Source organism: Cyrtonyx montezumae, unplaced genomic scaffold (genome assembly GCF_038088225.1).
Source record: "Cyrtonyx montezumae isolate F1298 unplaced genomic scaffold, pur_monq_1.0 scaffold_0, whole genome shotgun sequence".
NCBI classification, from domain to species: Eukaryota; Metazoa; Chordata; class Aves; order Galliformes; family Odontophoridae; genus Cyrtonyx; species Cyrtonyx montezumae.
The window spans coordinates 25,075,182-25,099,935 of NW_027071824.1; the positions used below are offsets into that span (position 1 = coordinate 25,075,182).

General features: G+C 36.0%; 1 protein-coding gene across 3 annotated transcripts in view; it reads left to right on the forward strand.

Moving 5' to 3' along the window:
* Window positions 1-24,754, forward strand: part of SIPA1L2 (signal induced proliferation associated 1 like 2) — a 133,463-nt gene that overhangs the window by 7,737 nt on the left and 100,972 nt on the right. For all 3 annotated transcript variants that reach the window (XM_065730351.1, XM_065730359.1, XM_065730366.1), the window contains exon 2: window positions 21,121-21,194. The gene's annotated coding sequence lies outside the window, so the exon portion shown is untranslated. The remainder of the gene's footprint in view (window positions 1-21,120; window positions 21,195-24,754) is intronic.

Below are 24,754 nucleotides of genomic sequence, written 5' to 3' on the forward strand. Positions count from 1 at the left end.
ATCATCTCTCTTGGTTTTTATCCAGGCTTCTAGTATGTTTTTCACAGCATATGTATAATCAAGTTGCAGTGATATCTTTTTTTTTTTTTTTTTTTCCATGGAAGGACTAGAAGAATTAAAGTGGCTGTATTGTCAGGCTCAAAAAGTTTAGTCAGTGATTTGTGTTGTGCCTGGAGACCAGTTGTAAGTGGTCAGGGACCTATCTTGTTTAGTACCTTTATTAATGACCTAGTAGAGGAAATGAAGCCTGTCCTCATCAAAAGAGAATGTGACATCGCATTATGGAAGTTGTTGACATGGTCAAAAACAGTGTTCTGTGACATGGAAAAGCTGGAGAATGGCCCATAATAAACATCATGACTTGTAACAGGGGTAAGGGCAAGGTGTTATGCCTGGAGTGGAAGTTGTAGAATCTCTTGCAACAGTACATGCAGGGAACTGCCTGCCTGGGAAGAAAGTTTGCTGAGAAAGAATGAGTCAACATGCTTGTGTTCTGAGAAGAATGCTGGCAACTCACTATGCAGATTGCTCTGAAATTGTCTCCTATTTTATTTCTGTGGAAACCGCAGTAGGTACAAAGAGCACAATAACTCTATTTGATAGAGTAAATTCTCAGCTACAAAACAGTATTTTTCAAGGTAGTCACAACCATTAGCTGTGCATTTTCACCAGCAATGAACAAAAGCCTGCACACTGTGCTCATAAAAAATCTGTATGGCCCTCTGGAATGTGACTTGCACCTCATGTTCCTATTGCCATTGCTGAAATACACTGCTCACTACTTCATTGTGCTCACATTCACTGTTTGGTCTCCAGAAATATTCAGCAAGTGTAGATGAATGAATGCAATTTCTTCCACATGGAGGAATTTAGTGCCACATCTGTGCTTCATCCACACTTCCATGTCAGATGCCATTTTGTCAGACTGGCCCTCTGCTGCCATCTGTTTCACACCAACAGCATGCAACAGAATATTCTTAGGAATGTTCACTGTCTATAGCCAGGTAGAAGAAGCTCAGACAGGTGGTGAAATTTGCATACTTTTTGATTTTTAAGACCAGACTGGACCAAGTCCTAAGCGAGTCGGTCTGAATTCAGTGCTTTGAGCTAGCAGTTGGATTAGGTGATGTCCCAAAGTGTGCTCTAGTATGAATTTATATAATACCACCGATTGTAGTTTGTCTGATAATGGTAAATTTTAGTTGTTGTTCCACTATATTGTGTTTCTACTTCATCTATTGCAGTACAGAATATTCCTCCATTATAATATTGGAAAGATTTTTATTTAAGCCAAAGAAATGCAGTGTTTTGTACTTACATTGCATATTCTTTGTTTAAACCAGTTGACAAGAATTTAACTGCCAATAACTTTTTTGGGGAGTATTTTATAACTATAATCCAGAACAAAAGAATAAGTATTGAAAGAAAATGGCATCTTTTCAGGTTTTGCTTCAGATTTATATCACTAACCTTATCACTGAATTCTAAAACATGATTAGCAATACTAGAATTTGAATGTGTGAACATCTGTTGAACTACTCGGTTGGATTTCTTCCAGAAATATTGTTTTACTGTTAGAGAGAAGGACAATCTGAGTTTGAAATTAGCTCTGAGCATGTCAAAACTGAATTTGTATCTCTCTTGCTCTGATTACTAATTTTATTATGGTTGAGCTTCTAATAATCTATGCTGGAATTATCTGTACAACTGCTAAAAAAAAAAATGGTGTGATAAATCAAGGTTTAAAAGTCCAAAACCAAGTTCAGTTCTGAAAACAGCTGCTGCTGCATCTTTTTATATTTAGTCTTACCTCTGAGGTTCATTAACAATGAAGAAAGCCCAGGAGAACCTCAAAAGATTGAGATGACTTCTGTTCTTGCTCCTCCGACTCCACAGAGGAGGCTCAGAGGAGACCTTATTGCACTCCACCACTTCCTGAAGGGAGGTTGTGGTGAGGAGGGGGTGGGCCTCTTCTCCCTGATAAATAATGACAGGACGAGAGGGAATGGCCACAAGTTGCGCCGGGGAAGATTTAGATTAGACCTGAGGAAACATTTTTTCTCTGAAAGAGTGGTCAGGCACTGGAATGGCCTGCCTAGGGAGGTGGTTGAGGCACCATCCCTAGCGCTGTTCAAGAAGCGTTTAGATGAGGTGCTGAGGGATTTGATTTAGTAGCTCAGTGGGTAGGGATAGTGATAGGAAGATGGTTGGACTAGATGATCTTGTAGGTCCTTTCCAACCTAATGTACCTATGAACAGTAATTTACTTAAATATTTCTGTGCTTACCAAGGTTTGAATCAGACCCTTTAGATCTGTTTTGTTTTTATATATACATATATATTTTTTTAAATCAAGAGTTTATATTGCTCAGCTGCAGCATGAATGAAAGTGTAAATGCATGCTGAGTTAAACAAAACAAACAGGAAAGGGAATGGAAATAATTTCCTTTAGTGTAAACCTCCTTTAAGTTGAAATAATCCTGATAGTGCTCAGCAGTTGGCAGAGGGTTACAGATTCATTTCTGATGTTTTGCTAAAGATGGGAAGAAATTGTGGTTTTTTATTTTTTATTTCTTTTGGTTGACCTTTTGGAAAGGATTTAGAGAAGTTCACTTTGATGTCCTTTTGAGACACATTTTGAACAAAAGGAGGCAAAACTTCTATTTTATGAAGTTGACAGATCTCAGAATTCTAAGTCTGATGGTAAGTACCAGATGGAGAGTCCTAGCCTGAAACATCCTTTATCCTGAACTCAAGTACTTGCATAATTATTAATCCTATTACTCTATTAAATAAACAACTGCATCATTGATCTCCTTAATAAACCAGTTTCTTTCAGTTTTGATTTACTGATGTTGCCTGTGCTTCTTTGTGTTTTTGCTTGTTTTCTTTTTTTTTCTCCCATCTCATATGTGTAATGGAAGGCTGTTCCAGGGACTTGCTTTACTGAGGACTAGAATTTTTTTTTCTAACCTCTATGTGGAAGATATACTGAAATTAAGGGTCCCTTTCTCAGAAACTGTCTGCAAAGGTCATGTAGTCCAACTTCCCTGCAATGAACTGGGACACCTACAGCTAGATCAGGGTGCTCAGAGGGACAGGGCATCCACCACCTCTCTGGACTGCTTGTTCCAGTGCCTCATCACCCTTATTATAAATAAAAAAACAAAAACAACTTATACCTTATCTAATGTGAATCTCCCTTCTTTTACTTCAAAACAGTTTTCCCTTGTCCTATCACAACAGTCTGCTAAAGGGTCTTTCCCCTTCTCTCTTGTAGCCCCTTCTTACGTACTAAAAGGCTGCTATCAGGTCTTTTCAGAGCCTTCTCTTCTCCAGGCTGAACAGTTTCAGCTCTCTGTCTGTCCTCATAGGAAAGGTGCTCCATCCCTCGGATCATTTTTGTGGCTGCCCTCTGGATGTGCTCCAGCAGGTCCATATGTATTCTCTACTGAGAACTCCATGTGTGGATGCAGTGTTCCAGATGAAACCTCACCAGTGCAGAGTAGAGGGGCAGGATCACCTCCCTTGCCCTGCTGGTCATGCTTCTTTTGATGTAGCCCAGGATATGGTTGTCTTTCTGAACTGTGAGGGTGCGTTGCTAATTCATGTCCACCTTGCCTTTCACTGGTGTCTCCAAGTCTTTTTGTGTCAGTGCGTGATCCTTTCTCTCTCCAGATTATGCTGATACATGGGGGTTGCCACAACCCAGGTGCAAGACCTTGCACTTGAGTTTGTTGAACCTCATGAGGTTCACCTGGGCCCACTGCTGGAGCCAGTCTAGATCTCTCTGGATGGCATCTCATCCCTTGGATATGTCAGCCACACCACAGAGCAATATCCTTATTTAGCTTACATACTTTTCCTTCCTTCCTGATATTATTGTCAGGCCTCATTTTTCTGAGGTTAAACTAGTCAAAATTTTAGCTAGTCTTTAAATAAGACAAGCATTTAGCTTTTCTTTGTGATGACTTTTATGGTGACTGGAAAACAGGTCCTTCTCTGCACTTGCTCTGTGAGTTGGTTGCTTTTTTCTTTTATTTTCTGGGTTTTTTTCTGTTGTCTATGAAGTATTTAAGCAGTATTTTCTCTAAAAAAAAAAAAAAGACTTTAAAGTGATATTTCTACTGGATATATTGTGCAGTTTTGTATTCTTGTTGAGTACGATGTAATGTTTATTCTTTCTGCTGTTCTGATGAGCTACCAGAATGATGAAAGATTTTTCCTTTCATTCTTGTGTGTGACTTTGCACACAAAAGTGAAATGGAATTATTCCTCAAAACTCATTTTGTCCTTTTTCAGTAACTTTTTGACCTTCCTTAACAGTGCAAGTGCTTTCCATCTGTGTTATATTCAGATTTCATTAGCAACGCCCATTTAGGGTCAAGGCCATTAATGAAAATATGAACTAAGATTGGCTTAATTATTGATCTTTGACTTCATCTAATGAACTGTCTTTTATTTCTAGTTTTTTCATGACTGTGTATTTTCTCCTTTTCTGTTTTCAATATGGTACTGTCAGGTACTTTCTTGGTTCCAGGTTGTATGAACAGCTTTCTTGTCTTTGTTTTAATAGCATTGATGAGCTGATCTAGGGAATCATGCTGCCATGTACAGCTCACAGGAACCCAGCTGAATCAGTAGTGTTCTTGAATATATCGATATATGTAAGCCATATGGCTTATATATCAGATAGTGACAGTATAGTAATTTAAAATGCAGTAGTAGCAGTATGACGTGCTACTTTGCTCTTTAGTTGTATGGCATTGTTTGTTTTTATTGCTTTGGTTTGTGATTCATTTGTTTTTCTGGTTCAGCTTGAGGTGTAGGGCGCGGGAGAAAGTATGCCCTGAACCAACCCCATCCCCTTACCATCTATCTTCAGTTTTCTCCTCATTAAGGCAGTATGTGTCTTCTAAATTAATAACAAAACAAAAAAAAAATCACAGATTACTATGTTGTAATGTTTTGGTTTTTTTTCTTGAGTGTTTAATTGCTTTTGCTTGTAGTGGTTTGACTCACATTCATATAGCTGAATAAATACCAGTGTTTTGGTTATGAACACTAAAAGAAGCATGTGGCTTCCTGTATTTGCTTTATGTTGATCTCTTTTCTGATTTTTTTTTGTTGTTCATTTTAACTAGAATCATTGTTTGATTCCACTGAAGTTAATAGAACATATGCAATTGTAAACAAATATTGATTTGTTAATGTTTTCTGGTAATATCTTAGGAAGCTTTTGGTGACAGACTTTGTTTATCAGTTATGCTAGTCTTCTAGCCTTTTTTCTCTATTTTAATTATAAGCAAACTGTTGTCCTAAAGTAACTCCATCTCCAACCTTGAGGGTTGGTTTTCTCTGATGGATGTTCTGAAAAAATCTACATTTTTTTTACTAGCATTCCTTACTAGCACATCATGAAAGAGTAGTGTTATGTTGCCTGTAACTTGTTGTTTTCTTTTGTCTGCTTCTAATATGGGAAAAAAATCAGTCAAAGCAGAAGTGGAAATACAAATGGAAAAGCCAAAGTATTGAGCATTTTGAAAACAGGTTTTGGTAAGGGAGGCTTTCATACCAATTGTTCAAAACTCTTAAAGCAGTTTGTGTTCTGTTACTGGAACTTAAGTAGAATGGCACTGCATTCCTGATAGGCTAATAAGTGATGCCAGAGGACTTAATATTTGTGATGGTCTATCCCCTAGTTTGTTGCTCCAGGATGATCAAAATCAAATACTCAGGACAGTCTGAAAATTGTTGTAATTTCTTGCTTACTGTCATTGTTACATAAGCATGGATAATAAAGTGATTTGGATCTACTTTTTAATTTGGGCACTGATACTTTTGCTGGAGTAGTGAGGAAAGAATTCCTGCTCTTGATACAGCTGTGTACCACTCAGTGCTGTGTTATGGATATTGTTTGTAATGCTCTGGCTTTGTGGCTGTAAGATTTTGCTCTAAAGGAGCTGATGCACTTTTCAGACTAATACAGCAAATCATATATATGTAATGTCGCAGAAAAATCTAACCTAAAGTAAGGTTGTCAATTTAGTGTTAAAGGTCAGAAAGACCTATTTTGTTTTAAATTTTTCTTAATGTTAAAAAAAAAAATCCACAACAATAATAACAAAAGTAAATGAAACCTGTGGACATAACGATCAGCCTATGTTCTGTTAAAATGGAATTGACTGTAAAGGTGTGCCAAAATATGATAAAAGATTGGAGCGTTCTAGTGCTAATTCATCATTTTACTTATAAAACAAATTGCTTTCTACCTTTTATTTTTTCAAACTGTCATATTATGTAACTTCTACCCTTTCAAGGTTATGACTGTTGTCCTTCATGATTTGCTGTTGTTGAATTAAGGATTACTGCTGGAGTGGGCAATTTTTTGCTATTCACTTGAATATTCAAAAATATTGTGTAAATTAACTGAAGACAAGAATTCAGATTTATGATTACTTTAAGAATGGAAAGATGGATTTCCTCTGTTTTGGTTTGGATTATATATAATAAGTTATATATGATTCATTTTCAGCTTCTATTATTGTAAGGTGTGAGGTTAAGACAATGAATAATACCAAATGGTATTACAGACAAGATGTTTTATAGATGGTGTAGTTAGACAGATTATTGTGATGGAAAAGAGACAATCAAAATAAAGGAGGAAAAAATGCTAACCCATGTCCTAGACTCACAATAGTAAACTCTGAAGGAAAATCTCCCAAAAAGAGATCCTTCCCCAGTGGTGGTCAGCCCTCAAATGGGGTCTAGGAGAGGTGGAGACAGACTCCACCCCTTCCAGTCACGCAGGTGAATTGCCTTCACCTGTGCTGCTGTGGCTGACTCAGTGCTTGCTTGATCAGGTGATCTATCAGTGGTTCAGACCATGATTCAACAGTTCCCATACAGTTGCACAAGTTTGATAGAACTCTTACTCTACGCACCACAAATCTCTTCTCTTAGAACACTGCAAAAGAACTGTGGTTCTTGATCAGATACCAAATGTATCTTAAGATACTCAGAACTTTTCACAGTGTATGTACCACCCCTGCCCCTCCCCCGCCACCCTTTCTCCACTACACACCCACAAGCCTACTTTGTTTCATTGTTAAAGATTAAAATAAAATGTAATGTTACTTATGTGAGAGACTACATATTAGGAAGAAATTCCTTACTGTGAGAGTGGTGAGACACTGGAACAGGGTTCCTAGAGAGGCTTTGGATGCCCCTTCCCTGGAGGCATTCAAGGCTGGGCTGGATGGGGCTTTGAACAACCTGGCCTAGTGGAAAGTGTCCCTGCTTGTAGCAGAGGGTTTAGAAGTAGATGATCTAAAAGGTCTTTTCCAATCCAAACCGTTCTATGATTCTGTCAACTCTGGTGCAGCACCAGCTACCTTATAAATTATTACCAAGTTAGTAGTCTTGTTTTGTCTTGTAAAGATAGTTTATTTTAGCCACTAATCTCTGTTACAATGTCTTTTTGTGTTACTACTTCATTTTTCCTACCTTTGTGTATGAAGTTGCACTTCTGGAGATCAAGAAACATGAGGGAATTTGGAGAAATTTTCATTTATTGGGAAGTTTTGGTTGTGGAGGAAAAATACAGAATGGTTGAATGCAAGGTATGGGGTTGAATTGTGTCCTGTTGAGCTATTGATGACTTAAGGAAATAGCTGTCAGTCAGACCTATACTTTCCAATTATTCCCCAGGAAGCTCTTTTCTTCACCTCTTCTTTAAAGCAGGAACTTCAGCACATGCAAGCTTTATTTTGCTTTCAAATTGGTTTCTTTAACCATAGTGTTCTGGCTCTTACTTTGCTTCTACTCTTGCCCAAGAGACTAATAATTTGAAGTCAGCTCAAATCCTAATGGGATTACTTACTTGCGAGTAAACTGATAGAAACTATCTTTCTGAGCCTTTTGGGGACAGTAGCTTCAGAAGCATTAAACAAAATTGCAACTAATTACCAGTAGCTCAGGTGATTTATAGCAACAATTAAAAAAAAAAAACTTTCACAGTTGAACTGACCACAGTAAAACCTTGCAGTTATGATGTGTTATGAAACATCAAACTCCAGCTCCTAATTAAATATTTATGACCTTCAATGTTTTTGGCAATGAACTAAGAAAAATTCTGTTTAGAATACTTTTTTTTTCTTAGAAATGATGTTATGGTTTATTGTAATACTCTTCTCCTCCCACAGTCTTTCATTCTACAATAAAACTCTTCATGGCTTTCACTCCGTGCTCTATTCTGCCTCCTACACCCTTCTACTGACTGCCATTACCCACTTGTGGAATAAGTCACTTTTCTTTAAGTAGTGTAGGCCTGTGGTATAACAGCGTAACTCACTTCAACCCTGGATGTGTTACTGTACCTAGAAGGGCGGAGTGCATTGTTCATCTAAGCAGAAGCTGGAGGCAGAGCATGCATCCTGATGAAAGGTGGCTGACTGTTAGCTCACACCTTATGCCTGAGAAGCATGTACACAGATTTGTTTCCTGACTGCTCGTGCCTGTAGGGTTTCATGTTTACTTGTGCTAAGAGTATGCTAAGCACGCTCTTAGTGCCTGATTAGGCCAAAAGCACAGTTTGCCTGTTGACTTCAGCGAAATAAATGAGATTACTTATCTACCAATGTCTTGTATGGGACAAGCATAGCACCTAATGTAAGAAAATTCAGGACAGTGTGAAATTTCTTGTTGGTTTTGAATTCTTCCTTGTGATGCAGTGTTCTTTCCTTAATAGATGATGTTTTTTTACTCTGTCCTTTCAAGCTAGTTAAACTTGACTGTTTTTCTCTCATCAATTTAAGGGAAAGTCAGTCTATATAACACAAAGATAATGGCTTCTTCTTTTGTTTGTTTGTTCCTAAATCAATGGATTTAAAGTTCCTGAACACTTTCCAAACTACAAATCTTAGCCTTTTTGTTTGTTTGATACCTGTAGGATTAGTGAGCTTTATCTTGTAGTCAAAATACTAAAATAGTCTGGCACCCAGTGTACAATGGTGATTAAAGCCTTGTGAATCCTTTCCAACTTGGGATATTTTGTTATTCTATGCCAAGCCTGCCAGATTTTAAGAAGCATTGAACAAAACTCTCAGATGCATGGTGTTTATTTTTGTTTTTTATAGTCCTGTTTGAAACCAGGAGATGGACTTGATGTGTGTCTCTTCCATCTGTGGACATTCTCTGATTCTAAGCATCTTGGAGTCAGTTTGTCATCAAGATCTCATAATTTGACCAATGGATTTCATGTCCTATAGAATGAGATTTTTGTTTCTAAACACCTTGCATGGTACATACAGCCAGTATGAAGACTCTGGAGCTCTGAAAACCTGGACAGAGGTTCCTTGTTAATTCACCTTTCTTTTTTCCTCCCTGTTGTGTGACTGCTGTAGCCACTAGTATGTTTTGGTAAATTTTTATCATCAAAGATGAGTAAATTACAAGGCACTTGCAGGTAAAGAAGGTAGGTTTAAAAAAAGGTAGCATCATCTTATTAGAACAGTTAATAATATTTGTAATCAAGAGGTAAGAATCTGCAAGTTTGTTGTGTCAGACAGCAATTTCTCTCAGTGAATTCATGGACTTAATGTCCTCATTTGTTTAGCTCCCCATACATGACTAAATAAAAGAAAAATATTTATTATTATTATTGCAGAGAGAATGAGGAGACCAAATTAATGGGAGCATGTATTTATTAAGAATAACTTCCATACATGCAAATGTGTTTTAAATGCTCCCATTTATTGTTAAATTAGAAGAACAGTTATTTGGAAAAAAAAATAACAACAAAAACAAACAAACAAATGACTTTGAGTTTTGTAATCTGACAGAGCAATTAATATATTAAAAGAAAAAATACATCCTTTATTGTATTTTTTTTTCCCTCCTTGTATAAAAAGAATCCCCTTCATTTCTGTCTGCCTGTTCTTTGACTAGGTCAAATGAAGTTGTCGATCTAATTTATTGTCATTATTTTTTACTTATTGATCATTAACATTTTTTTAGCAGAAAGACATACAAAGTAAGCTTGAAGTTTGCTAGTTTTTATTCTTTATTTTTTAATTTTTATTCATGACTACTTTTCCATTATTTTATGACAAAATAACCTATTAGTATCAGAGTTCTCATGTGAGTAACTTGGCTGGCCAGTCTAACTGCTCTAACCTTTTGGTTTCACTGTAACAAGAAGAGATCTGTCTGAAAATTGAATGCTATCTTTTATAATGGGCTGATATGAGATAAACAAAAGCCCTGCAAAGTGAGCCTGTCTTTGTACAGAACTGTCACAGCTTTACAGAGCTGATACAGATTCTTTTCACCTGTCACTTTCAGTACAATAGAATGAAAGCCTGGGTATAGGTTTACTCCCATTGCCCTCATCTTATTTTTCTTTCTCTATAAAGTTGTCATTTTTTCCCTTCACAGTGCCAAGGTCCAGAATCCTGATTTTTTTTTTTTTGTTTTCACAAAAAAAGTTCACTAACAATTTTTCAACATCCCTTTGATTCAGAAATCAGTGTTGAATGCTGTTTTAGGGAATGAAAAAACATGTCAGACAAAAACATTGTCTTTCTCATTGTCTGAAATATATGTTCTTTTCTGATCCTCTTGTAGTATCAAATCTTTAAAGTACACTACGTTGAAAATACTTTTGTTTGTAGTAAAAAGCACCTTTGTACCTATTTGTTTTTAAAAGTGTAAGTTTTTTAGAATCTCTCCAGCTAATAATCATGACAGAAACAATAAATATGAATAAATTTATTGGAAGAGGAATGTAAGGCTGGGTGATATTTAGGATACTTAGATCTGGTAACTGTTAAGTATGTATATTGCAATTGTACAGTTGTCTCAAGTACTTTTAAGTACCACTCAATCTCATTCTTAACATTCCTCATACTTGAAGCGTAGTTTGAATTTCTTGGGAAGAACCTTCTACTAAAAAGAAATGAAACACATCACAAACCACTGTAGGGTTTGGGAGAGGGTGGGTAAATGTGTGTGTACGTGTTTGTGCACACAGCAAAAATGCAGAAAGAAAAAACCTGTGACTTACAATTTTGCTCTCTGTTCCACAAACAAGAAAAGAAAAACCCTCTTAGATCTGAAGTGGATCGCTTTCTTCTTTGTTCTTTCAGTGATCTTGGGTTTACAACTGAACAGAAAGAAACAGGTTACCCTCAGCCTCAGCATAAAACATGATGTTGTTGGGTTGTATTTGTTTTATTTTACTTTTACACATCCAGTTAAGCCTTAAAACTGTATTAGAATATCACTGTCACCCTTTTTTAGGCAGCTGATATTTAACTTGCAGTTTTTTTTGGTTGCTAGATGTCAGAAAGTGGAAACGGTGGATCACTTGCCACTGAAGTTTTGTTACTTTGTATTGCAGTTTTTGGAACTGAATGCATTGTAGGTAAGGTCCTCCAAGGGTATAAACTGTTATACAAGTGAATTGCTGAGCTAAATCTGCATGGCTGCACACAAAGTAACTGATTTTTGAGTCACTTTGGAAATGTTTTATTCCAGCCTTCCTCCTAGTGACAACTGAGACTTTGTAATAGAAGGGTTTGTCTTGGTTTAGTTTTGTAAAACTAAATGTTTAAACTAGTTTTTGACTGTAGGTTTCTAGAATTTTGGCAGCCTTGAGTTTGTTCCAGATCAGGTTAAATTCTGTGTGGTTAATGAATGTTCTTAACGAGTCCGAAGACTGTACTCACAAGACTGGAGGGCAGTGTAATGAATGAGTAGACTTTCAAGATGGAAGATGTGGCATGATGTGGTGCCAGATCTGCTGATCTCTGTTCAATCAGGGCTAATAGTAGAATGCAAGAAGGTGCAAAGTCTTGCTGTTTTCTAAACTCTATGCACAAAATAATGGAGCATGGACAGTCTGTTGGCAAAATTCTTTTTTTAAGCAACTTATAGGTGGCTATTACTCCCGTTTTGCAAATACTCAATAGCCATAACTGCTTTATAATTAAGGCCATTTGTTTAAGTTCAGCAGCAGATGGCCTCTTTAAAAATACAAACTCAGAGAATATTTTAACTGAAGATGGAACAGAAATAACTGTATATGGCACATGGCAATGTGAAACTGTCATCCATGCTAATTATTCAGTCATTTAAATGTGTTGTTTTTTATTTCCCTCAGACAGTAGTCTATAAAAGTCCTTCATAAATAAGGCCTTTACTTCTCTTGGTGTAGCGTGCCAACCTTGGTCTTAGTAATTATTTTTGTTTCATTGGTGGCAAGCTATTCCTTTTCCTTGTCTCTCCTCTTGTGCCATAGTACCTTTGGGATAGTTCTAGTTTGATTGTCAGGTCTGGTTGGTTTATTTAGGTGTCTGAAATACGTGCTGTTTATTTCTCATTCATAACCAAACCATGCTGTGTTTGTAGTAAGTTTCTGAAGTTTCATTTGCAAGAACAATGGGTTAAGGAGACATTACTTTCAGTGCACCTCTTGTAGATAATGAAAAATTTCAGAGCTCTGCAAATCTGCCTTATTGCCTTTATTTAGCCTGCTTGTGAATGAGCCATCTTTGCAGCTATGTCAGGGATGAGTGAAATACAGTGGTGAAAAAATCAGTTAAATCAAAAAGTCTTGTACTAAAACATATGAAAAATGTTGTATAGGTTCTTTTTTGTCTGTAGAACATGTTCTAGACTGTAGAGTAAGCATATAAATGTGGGGCCTTAGTTATGATGGGAATCTAAACACCTAGTAAAAATGTTTTTTGTCAAAGTAAATACAGAAGTTGTTTATAGTTTATATGTATACATATAAGGTTGGAATCAGATAATATAATTGTTATGTAAAGTTTACACTTTCATAGGCTTAATTTTTTATTTTAATTTTTTTTAAATTTTTTTGTTAAGTGTAGGATAACTATTGTAGCTTAAAACATCCAGTGTTGCAGCTTCCATAAAAAGTACTATTTCTCCTGGTTCACCTGTTGGGTGAAATTATGGTGATTTTTGTCTTTGTTGTCATTGATACTAGAATAACAATGTGGCTAAAATCTGTCACCAAAATGGCAATCTGTGGATAGCAGTTAAATTTATTTCAGGGCTTGAAAGTTTTGGGCTGATTCCAAATTGGCCAGTTTGGATATGAAAGATGGAGTCTCTTTGTTAGAGTGTATTATAGTGTGTACTTCTCAGCTCAGGTCTCTGCAGTCCTCAGAAGGATCGTTATTAATTGTTTTATGGACATTTTCCTTGTATGTTCCATTATGTTTTGCACTCAGTGTGAGTATTTAATCTGACTTATTCTGTTCTACTATTACACCATGTAATTGGGTGCTGACTATAAAAAGCAATGGTTGTAAATTGAGACTCATATTCATGGAAAGAATTTGATGACCAGTTAGACTATTTTAATCTCTATGCTTCAAAGGGAAGTAAGAGACATTTAAATGCAATTGAAGGCATTGTCAGTCTTTTCAGTGTTAGATCATGGAATTAAGGTTGAAAGAGGACTGTACAGAATTTTGAATAGGTTTTTTTTAATCAAATGTGTGTCTATGAAATGTGCTGTGACATTATAATTGTGTTGACTGAAGAAATGATGAATTCAGTTGCTAAACTTAGTAACTGTTTTCATTTTTAAATAACTGGTTATTTCAGTGGCGAATAATAATATAGTTATCTGGATGGTACAATAAATATTTCGATGTCGAATATCCAATTTTGTTCCCCACAGTTCAGGGGGGACGTTTACAAAGTGGGGAGTACCAATAGCTTGGATAGTAGCTCTGCTGTCTGGGGCTCCCTTCTGTCAGGAGGAACTGACAGAGCTAGGCATGATTCTCTGATCAAGCAGCAACTAGTAGGTGACCTGAGAGCATCACACAGGAACTCAAGGGGCAGTTACAAAAAATAAGAGTGCAATCTTTCTCTGTGGTGCCAGATGGTTGAGCGACCACAGTCTGTGATTTGGTTGGGCTCCCATTAGATATGAGGAAGAAAGCTCCAGAAAGTGCAGTGCAGCCAATGAATAGGCTGCCTGTTGAGTTTTGCATCTTTGAAGGTCTTCAAGACTCAATCAAACTAAGCCATACCTGGCCTTTTCTCGTGCTGATGATAGCCCTGCTCTGAGTAGGAGTGTGACTGTCAGAAGTCTCTTATAACCATCGCTGTCATGAATCTACGATCCATACTCAAACTTACAATGAAACTCTATCACTAGAGGATTGGTTGAAGTTTCGGCTCCCTGTCTTGTACTTTTGTGGCCGTATTTGCCATCAGAACAGTGGTACCAACTTTTAAGAACTTATCTGCACACAATTAGGTTTTTGCTCATCCTCTATTCCCTATCTTTTATTACTACATTCTAAAGTGAATGTGGCTCATATTTTTATTTCGAAAAAGCACTGACAAGAAGTCGTATTGTACACACAGTGAGGCATTATTCCCAAAACTCTAATCCTGTTTATGAGAGAAAATAATACTACAAAGAAGAAATCCTCTCCACTGATAAAATTTGAAACCTACCCTACTTCTCGCTCTTGAAGAAAACAGAGCTGATAAAGATTTATTTGTTTGCTTATTCATTGTATCTCACAGAGAGGGGAGAAAAAAAAACAAAGCACCATTTCTATGCAAACAAAAGTTACTGACAAAGAATTCAGCCATCCTATGGGAGAAACAAACTTTTTCAAAGTTTTGAATTTTAAATTTAACTGTGTGCATTAACATTCACAGCACAAATTTAGTGAGGTTTATAACATGCTGCTTTGCTTCTTCTAAGCATTTGCCTTAAGTCAGTTGTCTTCCATTCCACTTATCTTCAATAGAAAACTATCAATACTGCTTCATCTTATTGATGATATTTTTAATCTGCTTTATTATGGATGTAGTCAATGATTTCTGCCTTGCTTAGTAACTTCAGTTCAGGCTGGTAACTCATCTTTATTGTTTGAAATTTTAATATTTACACTTTTTCTCTTTGTGTGTTTACTGGGTATCAAAAACATTTCAAATCTCTCATTGTGGAGCTCGGGTGTTGCTCAACACAGGATGTTAAAATCACCTTCTCTTTCACTGTGTGATGATTCTCAACTTTGCTGTGGTTATATCAAGCTATTCATAATTAAGCCATTCACCTCATTTCTGTGATTAAGTATGGAAGAGCACAAAGTATATTTAAAAAAAAAAAAGTATGAGTAAATGGTGAGACACTTCTGGCAGAGATCAGAACCAGTGCGGACATTCAAAACAAGGTGTCACAGAATAGATCAAAAATTGGCTGTTATCTACTCCATACTTTGTACTGCATCTTCTATGATCTGTGGTCCAAGCATGAGAATTCATAGTGTCCAAATTGATATGATTTCATTCATTCTTTGTGGTCTTGATTTCTATGTGGCTTTGCTGCGTGGTCAAAATGGAGTGTTGCAAAGTGGGAGAAAAAATGCTCAGAGTTAAGCATTGCTTCAAAGAAGAAGGGAGGGGAGAAAAAAATAAAAACCTACGAATGGAAAATAATATTTTATGTTATGTACAAGATGGGCAGAATGAGAGGTGGCATGTTGAAATCAAAAAGAAATAAATTGGCAAACTATAATGTACTATAGGTAAGAAGGCATCTAGTGATATGATGAGTTATTTCTAATAAAGATCATTTGAGTATAGCACACAATCAATTTCTGAGTTGAAAAGGAGTTTTGGAAGGCAGAGCTTTCTGTAGCTTAAAATTTCTTTTTTCTCATGAACACTTTTGATGTGCAATTGTCAATGGTTTATGTGCTGGTTCTGCCTGATTCCATGCCCTGGGAAAGAGGGAGAAGGGAGGGGGCAGGGAGATGGGCTTAAAAATAAAACAGCTGCAATGATCTGAGGTGGAAAGCTAATTTACTAAATAAGATAACAGAATGTGACATTACACAATATAATACAATATAATTGGAATTAATGCTAATAAATAAAATGAGAGAGAGAGTGTCTGAAACTGAAGGTCTTACTCTAAAGCTAAAGATGAGATGGTTAAGAAGCTCCCACAGCTGACACGCAGCAGAAAGAGGTCTCGGGACTTGTGTGCAGCTTTATCTTTGCTTTGGGTGGAAAATGGGAATGCAAAGTCCTATGGGGTATGTAGTTCTTCTTTTCAGAGAACCAGGTACCCAGAAATTTGTCAGTCTGTTAAACTGGAGCATTAACTCTAACTCCCAGTGCCTTATATGATGTTATGATGTGGAATACCAATAACAGAAGTCGTGAAACGATGACAGCAATAATTACTGAACTTAGAGTGTAACTCTTACAGTAATAGGTTTAAATATTACTTCAATTCACAAGCATATGTGAACTCAGTTATCAGATGTCTTGATCCAGTGTGAGTTATTTTTCTTTTTGCTCGTGACTTCTTTGACACTTGATTATGTTTGGTTCAGGATAGTGCTTGAGAAGATTCTCTGTAAATGGGAAGTGTTGGCTTAAATTGTAAACGGACTTTGTAACTCACAACCAGCATTTATATTGTTGAAACTTGTAAAATAAGGAGTGGTTTGGTGTTTTTTTTTAATGGTCAGAGATGGACAGAATCTAGATTTGTGTATGTCTGTCTGGGGAACATTAAATTAGGACAAATTATGGATTCAGAGGAAAAGCCTTGTTCACAAGTCAACATTAACTAACAAACAAACAAAAAGAAATAATGATATCCAAAATCAGGTTTTTTAGATTTTTTAAAGCAAGGATAATAGCTTTTACAGCTAGTACAATCCCAGGCCTTGAAGATTTGTGTTATATTTGTATTGAATTATAACAGGAACTACATGGGAAAAGGGAAGATAAAGGTGGAATTTCGGAAGCTGGAATGCAAAACAAACCAAGTGAATTCTTAATCAAGTTTTTGTTGCATCTTTGGGTCCATGCTTTTATTACATTTCACCTTCTAAACCTTGGTGACTCTTGTTTTTCTGTGTCGTTGCCCAGAGCTAAGAAAAGAAAGCATATTGTGGATCTTGCTTATGGCTTGTTCATTTTATATTTTCATTTTATTTAACAGTGAGGCATGCTGCTACTTCCTTACTCTTTTGTTTTCTGTTTCTTGGTCTGTATTTAAAAAAGAAGCAGCATGTTTTCTTTCTGAAATGAGGAATTACAATAGATTTCACATATGAAACACCTGCACAGTAAGAAATGAAGCAGAACTTCTCAGTTCTTGCTGTTCTATGGCGAGATTTGTTGCCTTTCCTTCCTGTAAACAAAGGCAGTCACTTATGGAGTGGGAAATAGGCTGTTTACAGGATATTTTCTGTATGAAAGGAAGGAAAAGTGCCTTTGCAGAGATCAACCTATTGTGTTGGGAATATTGGAATTTATATGGAGTTATATTGAATTTAGCTTAGAGAGGGGAAACAAGCAGGAAAATACATGTAATCAATTCAGTCTTGACCCCTGATAAGTGCTAGATAACCTCTTCAGTTGCTGAAATCAAAGCAGAAGTTAGAACATGAAACACTTTGGTTTAGTCCAAAATCCTGTATGATCACTTTAAGAACTTGATCAAATATAGACTACACTTCAAAATAAAAAGAGTATTTGAAATGTGGATTTCATTTAAAAATCAGCCACCTTTGTTTAGCAATGATGGCTGTATTTCAAATGTCATAATTAGACTGAGACTATGCATAATAACAAATAGTGTTATTGTACTCTTTATATGTCTGCATGCGCATTTCGAAGTTTTTCTTGACTTTTGATATATACTAACAATAATTCTCATGTGAATCAAGCTGTCTTATTCTTGCTTATGTTATGAAATTAATTTCTGTGGCTAGTTATTTGGTTTTCATGCATGTTCTCTACTACTAACAAGAGCCTTTTATAACTGATAAGAACTATGTATTTTAGGCATTTTAATTATCTCCAATTATATCAGAATAATCTAGTTGTCTATATGAGAGCTGCTCTGAAAGTAATGTCTCCTATTTTATGATGTCAAGACATCACAGGCAGATGCTGGTGATATGGCAGTAGGGATTGAATCTTCTCACCTGTATTCCATTCTCTTTTGCTGCCAAGTGACAGATGACAGCAGAGGGGCAATCTGACAAAGAAACATATGTGAAGCAAAGGAGTGGCATTGAATTCTTCTAGGAGGAAAAGTGGTACCTGTTTGGCAACCATTTCTGGAGACCAAATGTTGGATGTGAGCACAGTGAGTTGGTTGTTTGATGGTGCATCTCAGCAGTGTAGATAGATAGTGAAGTCATGTTCCAGGTGGCCATGCACAGCTGTCACACCACAAAATGAAGAGCATCTTGATCAGTTAACTTGTGTGAGTTGTCATGGTGAAAGAAGGAAGATGGTTGGACTAGATGACCTTGTAGGTCCTTTCCAACCTTATGTATGTATCTATCTATCTAATGGTGGTGACTATGTAGAAAAAGTTTTGGTTTTTTTTTTTAGTAGAGAATTTACTCTATCAGTGTTTTTATACTCCTTATATATGTTGTAGTTTTCATAGTATTACTTTCATTGAGACCTGTGTATGCAAGCTGATAGGATAGAAAACAGATTTGACCAAGAAAACAAGTGGGATAGATATAGTTAATGACAAATTGTATCACATCATACTTCCTCTACTTTACCTATAGTTTTTTTGCTATAGTCAAGTTTGTCCAAGATACATCAGACTTGCTATATAGACCAATTCTACAGTAAATGTGCACTAAGTTGTTACTCCAGACATACTGTCTTGCTGTGGAGCTTATCCCTGTAGTGACCATCTGCACAGTGTTCAGAGCACTTGGAAGTTAACTTTGGAACTAGACTTTTCTGGTCTGGATGCTGTCCATCTAGGCCATTCTTTCTGGACATTCTTTTTGCTCCATAGCCAAAACTTTTTTTTTCATGAGGAAAAAAAAATCTTGCCAGAAAAAATCAGTTGTTTGGTACTAATGCTCTGCTTTTACTGTGAAAGCAAAGTAGGAAGAGAAAGTAGTAAAAGATTGATTATAAAAAATACAAAGGTTCAGAGAGATTACACATCAGGTTTGAGAAGGAAGGAAGAATTCACAGTGATTTAGTGTTCAACATTACGTACTTCGTGCTCCAGCCTTTTTTTTTTTCTGCTTGTTTTCCATGTTATTCTGTCTTGTACCATCTGGTTGTGGTTATAAGAATTTGAGATCATGAGTGCATTTCTAACCTTTGAAAATGGTGTATGATGTATGACAGACAGCTGTCTGAATGTTTTCCCTTTTGCGAAATGGGAATCGTGATATGGATTGGCCTTCTTAAACTTCCTTTTCTGCTATCTTCTTAAGTGAGCTCTTTGCCTTGTCATTGGCCAAGTTAGTTTCCTCAGTGACTTGCTATTTTGAAGAGACAAGGCCCTGGTTTTCAATTCCAGGAGACAGAGAAAAACAGAAAGAGAAGATTAACAGACCTGCAGAACAGATGCATGTATCTCTTTGTAGAGAAGAGAGCAATCCTGGGTTTTACTCTGGGAACAGTGAAATAGGAGTGGTCCAGATGCATGACAGTTGTCTTACCCAAAGCAGTCTTATGAAGTCTAATATTGCAAATAACTTTTAAGGTATATTAAAGAAAATAAGCATGGTTTCTCCTTATTTCCGATTTGCAGTTTATTACCTTACATAAGTTTAAAGGAACTTGCGTTTGAGTAATTTTTCAATTGTAGATCTTCATGTGTGAAGGGCAGGTTGATGTGTAGAAACTCTTAGAATGCTGGTAAAGCCATGAATTCTCATTACATATAGCAATTTATCTCTTCTTTCAAGTCATAATTTCTTTTCCCAATGAAGTGTTCTGTGTTTGAACTTTGGAATAAAAAAATACCGGTATCTGGACAGAGGCTATGGTTTTCCCACTTGTCTCTCTCATGAAAGAACCATGCAATTATCTGAAGTTCACTTTACTTTATGGATCAATAGATTCCACTTTCTGCATTCATAAATAGGCAATCAGAATTTTTTGTGACAGTGTTTTTACTTTTTTTTCATTTTAATCTGACATAGAATCATAGAATCCTTAATATTGAAAGGGACCACCATTCTTAGATTTGTAGTTGACTTAGAATCTTGAAACTGTGTCCTTTTTTTTATTTTATACACTATTCTGTAAAATGCTTTATAGAATTATTTTTTGTTCTTATGGTGATTTAGTAGTGGAAAAAGCATTACTTCCTGCTATGTGTTTTCCTTTCTTTCAAAATGAATGTAACATTGTGTGTTTTCAAGCTCTATTTTGCTATCTGAGATCATGACAAAATAAACTCCCTTTGAAACTGTGGTAACATAGATAACATACATAGCCAGATAACTGCAATGATAGATTGTGGTTATGTACTGTATCTCTGTATGTTGATCTGAGAGACATGAAATAGTTTTATATAAACTTTATTTTACTTCTTATTTAGCAATATTTCTGTATGTTTGAGGTAGATTTATTAGTCATTAGTATAGATTTCTTTAATGTTTAAAGAACTTTCTTTTTTGCCTGTAGAATGTAAGTTTGGGGTGTTAGATGCCTTGTTAGCTGGAATTAATTCCACAAAATGTAGCAGAATGTTTTTTTTTTTTTTTAAACTTTGTGGAAGGAACTGACTTATCTTCCTGCAAAATATTTTATGAAACATCATGAATTTTTTTTCAGACTTGTAATTGAAGATATTACTGAGCTACTTGCTACATAAAATACGGTTGTAGGAATAGCTGTGCACCCTTTATCATGATCACTGAAGCAGAGCCATAAGGAAACTAAGCTGATAGTTCAGCAGCTGGTTGTTTATTATACTATCCCCCTACACTCCTCCCCAACAAAGCTTTTTTTTTTTCCAATTTATTGCCCAGAACTTTCACAAATAACATCTTTAAATTTTCTGTTGCACCACATAAACATGATATGTGTTGCACTATGCTGGATTTTAAAGCCATTAGAGTTTATTTGTATTGTATTTCCATATGCTATTAGATTCTCACTTTATATAAATGTTCTTCTTAAGTTATTGTGTTGGACTTTTTTATTGTTTTTCTTTAACTTACGCCTTAACATTGTAAGTAGACATGTTCACCTAAGAAATAAATGAACAAATAAAGCAACAACCAAGCTGAACCTGTCTCATTTCACTTGCAGGTATCTCTGTATTGCTTAAGTTAGAGGAAAAAGTGACTCAAGTAGGCATTCATTGAGAATATTTCTAACCAAAGGTAAGCAAGATTTTTAACCCATGACAAATATATTTTTTGTATATTTGTAATGTATCCCACCTTTTAAGTAAATTGGCAGCTGTGCTTCTGTCTGTCTTGATGCCTGGCATCTCAAAAGTCTGTATTCCTTATGGATTTAAAATGCTTCCAGATATCTTGAAAGGAATTGCTCATAAATCTCAGCATACAAGTGAAGTTCAGTCTTTTAAAAATCTGCAACTTGACAGGTTGCTTCTGGTTAATATTGAAGCATATGATATGAACACTGAGGCAATAGTTATCATACAGATGTTATACAGAAGGACTATTGCATTCCTTAATGCACGGGATAAGCTCAGTTTTTTTATTATTTTTAAATTTTGGTCATTTGAAAATTCTTATTTTCCAGAGGAGGGCCAGGATAACTTATGACGAGCAATGTGACATAGCATACTCTTCCAGTATGTTATGCTAGTGTCTTTGTAAGGGCTAATTAAGCTGTTTGTAAACTGTTTTGAGCCTAGAGTTGACAAAAAATTTTGTCTTGAGATATCCTGTGACAGGAATTGTGAAGTACAGTCATCTTTCTTTAGCTCCTAATTCTGCAAACTCCTTGATCTAGTCCAGTTCAATTGCTTATAGCTCTAAGCAAGTAGGTAAGGTTTAGAAACACTTCATGTTATCTCAATACAGTCATACTGTCATGTAACAAAGATGTGCTCCCTACATCACAGTGAAGAAATGAGTAACTTCAGTAATTTGTTTCTTCCCAATATAGTCCTATTTTGGGATGGGGCAATAAAATAAAAATAGATGCAATTTCTTTCTTTCTGTCCATCTGTCTGTCCTTGCTTGTTTCTTTTTAGAAAGAGATGCCCCAAAATGTATTCTTGTTTGTAAGTTCAACTCTATGCTGTGTTTACTTAGGAGGCAAACCAACCTTGTTAGAAGATTGTGTGTAAGCATCTCACATGCATTCTGGTAGTCTGCTTTTATAAGTGGTCTCTATATGGTGTCAGGCAACAGTTACATGATTGCATTTTACTCAGTTAGAATGGTGTGGTAGATGTTTTCTTTGTAGACTGGATATGTGACTAGGGAAGCCAACCAAACTTGGTGGCAGAGCAAAGAAAGTACACAGTCTTTAACCCCATCTGCCTATGTGGTGTCCATCCCTGTTGCAGATGTAAGGAAAGGCTGTCCTTCCACAACATTCCAGTAACTCCAAATGCAAACTTGAAAGTACTTCCTGCTCTACACCTGGTTATTCTTTACATGCAGTTGTATTTTGTGCTTTTTTTAAGTATAATGGTTTCCTATCTGTATCGTATTGACTATTTGGAAAAATCCTTTTAGCTTTCATTCCCACTACATAATGTTTCCAGGAAAACATCTTCTGAAAGAAGAAAGGAGGTTTTTATTATTATTATTATTATTTATTTTTTAATTTTTTTTATTTTTGGCATAACTTACTATACTTCCAGAGGTTAGTATGAAGTGGGATAATTGCTTTTGGATTCTATACATGTTTGTCAATCTATTAAATAATCATAGACCTAGGAGAGTCTGAGTAGCTGACCTTCCTTGCCTTTGATTTGGCATTGCTGGGTTATGCTTTGCTGCAAGAGGTGAAATAGAACTTCCTGTCCTGAGAAACTATGATGCTATATGCTCAGTAGCTGTGTGTTACAGTTTATCTGCTTTAAGTAGTCTTTCTTTGCTCACTTTATCTCAATAATTGCCTTCCCCTTCTCAACTAAGACCATTCAATAAATGATCTGTTCTGTAACATGAAGTAAGATAACAAAACTCGTGTACTGCTATGCCTGATGAAGCTCTGCTTTATTAACAGCAGTATGATACAGATATCTGAAAATCTTGCTTGTTGCTTAAGCAGTATTTTGCCTCAGAAATTATCAGACTGAGAGAACAGTACTGTAATATATTTAGTCATACGAGTTATTGAAAATATCTTCATTTGAATGGCACCAGGACAAGAGGAAATGAGATCAGTCTGGTGCAAAAACGTTCCATATCAATATCTGGAAGCGTTTATTTAGCTTGAAAGTGACTGAGAAGTGGCATAGTTCACCCTCTTGGGAGGGAGACTCTGCAGACTCTGGATATGGTCTTAGGTAGCCTTCTGTGGTTGGCCCCACTCCAGCAGGGAGACTGTACCAGGTTACCTACATAGGTTCTTTTCTATCTCAACCCTTTCATGATTCTGTGTTACTCTAAATAATAAAGAAACAATGATAGGAAGCACTAGCCAATCACTTAAGACATGCAATATAACTTTGATGCAGACACTAAAATTACAAATCAGGCAGGATTAACATACCAGTTAATAAGGTCTCCTGTTTTAATTTTTGTTTTGTTACCTGTTTTGCAGAGGGCATAGGGAAGAAAGATGGGGTGTTGGCAGGTTGCATTTAAGGAAAGAAGACCTAGGACCAGTTCCTTAAGAGTGATAACTTTTAGAAGTGAAGGGGAAGAGGAGGCTATTTTTAATAATTGGGAGCAACTAACATAAAGTCATCTTAAAGCCCTCCACACATTTATTTTCTGTGAACAAAAGGTTGATATAGCACTAGTGCAAACTAGGTTGATCTAAGAGGAGACATCAAACGCACTAGTAGCCAATACAAAGAGTTGAAAGGAAGTTCTTGAGAGCGGGGAAGGAAAAAAATATTAAAAACCTGATGATGCACACTATCTTGATCTCTTCCTTTATGTATTCAAATTTGTTTCAGTAAATGGAATTGAATATTTTTCTTTCATACAAAGTGAAGGGTTATGATAAATTGGAGCTGTTTGTTTCTGCCTCTTGCAAAATGTCTAAGGAAATGTTTGAAGAAATGAAAAATTAATACAAATACATTTGAAGATCAACTCAAAAATAGGTTAGAAACATATCCTATGAGCCTATTTTCAGTTGTTACCAAAACTGTGCAGTATGAAGGGTTAAGTTAAAAACAAATACAAATAACATGTTTTTGAAGGATAGACTTCTCTGAGAAGATTGCAGAAATGAAGTATGTAACAGAATGAGCAATGTGAGAAATGACAAAATACAAGAATTTGAAAAAAGTTCAGGGAGAGTCAAAGACCATCTGCAATTATAAAGATGGTGTGAGTTGTAAAAGACAACAAAAACAAAAAGACTATTGTAAATGCATAAGTAGTAAAAAGAAAGCTAGACTGATTAACTGGGCTGAGAGATGACAAAGGTCTGGGAATAGCAAAGGACATAGGAGAAACTAAGATCATCAGTATTTTCTTCACCTCTGTTTTCACTGATAAGACTGGCCTTCAGATATCCCAGATCCCTAAGACCAGAGGCTAAGCCTGGAGTAAATAAGACCTTCTATTGAAAGGGGAGGATTATGTTAATCAACACTTAATCTGGACATCAAGAAATCTGTGACATTGATGGGATGTATCCACAAGTTTTGAGATAGATGGTTGCTCTCAGTGTAAGAGCACTCCTGATTATCTTCATAATTTAGAGAAGTTCCTGAGGATTGAAAGAAAGCATGGGTCACTCCTGTTTTCAAGAAAGATCTGGAGAAGTACAGGCT